The sequence below is a fragment of the Platichthys flesus genome, chromosome 9, assembly GCF_949316205.1.
Source record: "Platichthys flesus chromosome 9, fPlaFle2.1, whole genome shotgun sequence".
NCBI lineage: Eukaryota > Metazoa > Chordata > Actinopteri > Pleuronectiformes > Pleuronectidae > Platichthys > Platichthys flesus.
Window position 1 is genome coordinate 25,048,753 of NC_084953.1, and position 4,984 is coordinate 25,053,736.

The 4,984-nt window shown below is 41.8% G+C and overlaps 1 long non-coding RNA gene across 1 annotated transcript; it reads right to left on the reverse strand.

Annotated features, from left to right (window-relative positions):
• Positions 1-3,673: 3,673 nt before the first annotated feature.
• Positions 3,674-4,268, reverse strand: LOC133961304 (uncharacterized). Its single transcript, XR_009921978.1, has 3 exons — positions 4,137-4,268; positions 3,847-4,024; positions 3,674-3,728 (listed from the first exon to the last, which is right to left on the reverse strand). It is a non-coding gene; the product is annotated as an uncharacterized LOC133961304 (long non-coding RNA).
• Positions 4,269-4,984: the final 716 nt, after the last annotated feature.

A 4,984-nucleotide genomic window follows, 5' to 3' on the forward strand; every position in this document is an offset into this window, starting at 1 on the left:
GGAAGTGTTACTTATGAGCAAAGTTTCTGTCCAAAAAATTCTGTGGATATTCAACTCTGTATTTGAATTAAACAGTGCACTACCAAGACAATGCAGTATGGAGTTCTTCCACATTATCTTTGCTTCAATTGTTTGTAAGGTATGAAAACAGGTCTGTACCTGGAGTCAGTGCATATGTGATGAAACTTAGTGTTCAGTCTCGTTAGAGTCCTGTTCTGTCTGGTGTCTCCTGTTGGACATCCACTGGTGCAGGCTGTCTGAGTCACCTGGAGGAAAACTCGAAAACACACCGATATGTGATACGCTGATTTTACAAAATTCATTGTAAATAGAGTAGAAATGTACAGTACACAGTTCATGGTAATATTGTAGTTGCTATGTAACAATCAAGTTGCTTGATTTCTCAGAAGTTATTAAAGCATTTCTGTTTACCCTTTTGTCATTGCTCAAGTGTTGACTGCAGAGGCTCGGAATCCAGTTCTGTCTCTTCATGTTGATCACCCACAGGTCTAGCCTCGTAAAAAACAATATCTGTCAGGTTACCATCTTCATACCTATGTATATGCAAACAATAAAATGTCAATAACTTCAGTCTTTTTAGATATCCCAGTTCACATAATCCATCTGTTGCATTGCCTCTTTGTGTTATTATGGGCCTATTTGTTACACTTATACTTTAAGTTATTTCATATTCATATAGTAACTATTTCATGCCATATTCACGTTTCTAACACAAGTGAGATAGGTTTAATAGAGTTTGAAAGTGAACAATTATGGAACACAAACTTAGTATTCACTGTAACCACAGATGACATCATCTAGTGAAACAAATATATATAAATATAATAACTTATTATTATCAACTACCCTTGCCAGATGTATATAGCCTTAACATTAACAAATAGGGTCAGTCTCGATAATAAAACTCATGCTAAAGAGATAATATAACATCATTTAAGCTTTCATTCCTGTGACCAGGCTTACATATGTGTGCAGTAGTTTTATATGACGCACTAACATTGATCGCTGTAACTAATTATCCCCATGTCTACATTGAAACACTTCTCCACTATGTCTAAAGTGCGCACCGGTTTACTGTGACTAGCATTCACGCTCCATAATGTAGCATGAGGACCGCATCGGGCTGTGCTGCTCAGAGAGGAACCTACAGGCTATGCGGTGAACACAAGCTTAAACAACATTAGCTTAATCTCGACATAAGCTAACAAGCCATGCATCGTGAGCAACATTACCTGCTAATCATTGCTACGCTTCTAATATATGAATTAAATAAAAATCGATTTTCACTCACCGGAAGAACTTGACAACAGAGCTGTGAGACGGTCTGTTAGTTCAATGAACTGCACAGCCAGCCATGGTTTGTGTCGAGTTAATCGACGGGGTTCCGCCGACATGAAGGTACGAGTGGACCAAGCAGCTTGCAGGTGGCTTGAGGGGAGCTAACGAGCGGCTAGTGACAAGGCTGTGGCCGCATCGGAGCCTGTGCCCAGGTGTCAATCAATAGACCACGCCCCTAATTATGCGTAATTTTAAACCTCAATATCGCTTAAACGGGGGAGTTAGAAAAAAATTCACCCCCCTCAGAGTTGTCATGAATAAAGAACCTCGCGATTGAGACTAAAACCAAAGGTTGAACCATGCTGTAAACAGGTTTAATTCTGCTCTAAAGTTGGGCATTTTAACACTGGAGTCAATGGGACTTTCTGTTTCTTGGAGCCAGCCTCTAGTGGCCACCCAGTGAACTGCAGGTTTTTACACTTCCGTATCGGCCTCATCGCTCAGCCCAGGATGTTGCCCCTTGGGTGAAACAGCTTTACCACTTTACCGTATGAGGCACTAGTAGACGCGCAACAAAAACCCGAGTGGCGGCTGGCTTCCCAGATGACGGCTCACTTTACTGCAGTCCTGGTCTCCGGCTGCATTGTAGCCGTGCTTTGGCGCTCGCTCAGCGGACAACATCTCCTGTGATGCCCGGGCGGCGAAGCGGAGGAGGAGGGGGGGAGAGAGCTGCGCCTCATAACTTTTGTGGCCCGCACCCCGAGCTGCACGCACCGGTGCCGGTCGTTGCCACCTCCGTTGCTCAATAAACTCATATCCGGGGTTTTAAGTGCATTTCTCCGCAAAAGTTGCAGCAGTGTAAGCCTCCAGAGCTGAAGCCCCTCCACGATCTGTGTGTGTGTGTGTGTGTGTGTGTGTGTGTGCGTGCGCTCAGAATATATGCCCTCTATGAATAAGTATACACATACAATTATATAGTGTAAACACACATATCTAATGCATGTATTTAAAGCGGACATATTCTGCCCATTTCACCACAGTTGATATGGTTCCTTGGGGTCTTAATGAAATATCTGTAACATTTTTTGGTAAAAATACCACAAGGATAATTTAAAACAGCACCTTTTTACTCTGTCTAAAACAGACCTCCTCAGATCAACCCGTTTTGAGGGCCCCACCCCCTTTCATCCCTCTCATCCCTCCCCCCTCTCATGGAGGTGTAGGACATAACGTTTTTACTTCCATTAATTAGCCTGTGTGTTTAAATGTGTTCTCACTACAGAATGCATTCAACATCTATAGGGCAGATTATGGGCCTTTATGTCTAAGAGGAATAGAGCAGTAAGTTTTTTTTTTTTTTTTTTTATGCATGATATCAGTCATTTCTGCAATACAAATATGTAATAAAATACATAAATTACTTTTCCCTCTGTATTACTTTGCTAACTGCTCATCTTACACGTGTCAATTGTTGACATGTTACATATCAAACACTAAAAGCACACAACTGTTTCTATAAACTTTTATTGTCAGAAAGATTGCCACAGAGCTTTTTAATCATAGTTATTAAATGTACTGGCTGGGACAGAGGTAATAAATAGAGAAAATACCAAGTATAATAAAAACATTGATTACAAAATACAATTTGTGCCATCAGTAGACATACTGTAAACAAAGGAAAACTTTATATTTGTGTGTCACCTTTTATTCTCTAAATACAATGTGAACTTTGCTCAGCCGTTACAGGTATTTGGCGTACAGAAGCTTTGTGAGCTGGTGTTGAAGCCATCTGGGCCGGAGAATCAGGGTGGTCCTGCCCTCCTGCTCAGTGCTCCAGATACGCAGAGTGTTCCCTGATGCTCAGGGAAGTTATACAGGGTTCAGACCTGCCCTTGATTGAAACTCAACACATAGCTGGCTATAACTTCCTGCTTGTCAGGTTTCTCATACTTAGCAGAGAGATCCTCAGGTTTTGAGATCTTCAGCACCTCATTTACATATGGGGCCGGGTCCTGAAAAACCTTGTGAAAGATGAGGTCCAACAGGATATTCACGTAATCTGTAATACAAATTGGGGGGAAAAGTTGGACATTATTTATTATTATCTTTTTATAATTATATTATTCTATTTATCGTGAAGACGATAAATAAATGGTCTTTAAATGGTGAAGACGATTTAAAGACAGCAGTTAATTGATATGTTATTTATGTTTCACATACTGTTTGTACATTGTTTGGCTTTTAAATAGAGCCTGTGAGAATCATGGAAGATTGCAAGTGCTTTCACCGGCTTTGCTGTGCACTCGCCCTTCTTATATATTACATCTGTCCCCCACCGACACAGAGGACAAACCTCAAACAGCTCCAGGAGGCTGTTTTCATAGACAATATATGTGGGTGTCTTATGAACAGGGTTGGAAGATTCCATTCTATTAGAATGTAATTATTAGACAAAGATTTCACCAAAAGGCTGCAACAGCTAAAAAAGTGTAGGATGGTAATCCATCTGATTATTAAAATGTTTAGATTAAATATTGAGTCACTCACGTCACATCTGCTGACTCAGTCAAGACTGTGATCGAGTCATCAGGATCATAGGTAGCATCCTGTGGCTCTCCGAAGTCCATACTTGAACAACTTGGGTTGTCCTCTCCCTCCTCCAAGCGAGGTCTCTTACAGCTGAGGTCCCAACACCGACATCAGTGCAGCACAGTTTTCTGTGTGCCTATGATAAAACAGACACAGTATCCATGGAGTCACAACAAATGAGATGCTGTTACAACTTTAACACGGAGACACAATCAATGACATGACGAAGTAACTGAGGGTAAACCAACCTGTACTTTTGTAGTGAGGTCGCAGTGTTTTCATAGAAAGCTGCGTTCCATGTGTGCGCATCTTTGGTGGGTCCGTCTGGCATGCTACGTGATGTAGCCTAGCACCGTGAACAGATGTGCTTGCCTGAACACCAAAAGCAGCAATGTTTGTACTACTGTCATGCATACAAGGATACAAGGACACATTTCCCCAAACTAGGGCTGGTAATGAATAATCGTTCGGCACATTATGACAACAACATACTCCGGTATCTTGAACGAGCGCCCGTAGCAGCAGCTGTAGCTGGAGGTTAGGTTTGTGAGTGTTGTGCTCTCCACGCTCTTTCCCCCCCTCCGCTCGCGTGTCCTCCCGTTAGTACTGTGCCGCTGATTTTTTTCCCACGGCAGCACTGGGCTGGAAGTTCGCTACGGCCGACGCTCGTAGCAGCTACTACAAGCATCCGTAGCTAACTTCAAGCTACACTGTAAAAATGGTAACTAGTAATTGTTGATCTCATAGGAGTTTTCAAATTAAACTGACTCAGAAATAAGGCTTTGCAATATGCAATCTGTAAAATCTTGTCTGTCCAGCAATTTTCTCTCATTGTTGTCCTAACTACTATTTTAAATCAGCACAACAAGGATTTGTAAATTTTTGAGCAGATTTTTGAGTTTAGTTGGGCCAACTCAGTAGATTCCAGTTTAAACCGGTTTTAACGGCTCTCTGCTGAACCTGAGCTACGGACATTTTCTGGATGGACAACGACGTGGAGCCCACAACAATTTTGCTCAAGAAGGTATGGTAAGTGCGTTTTTACTTTCATCACATTAAATTACGTTAGTTCTGGCATAGACTGGCATGTTTATAG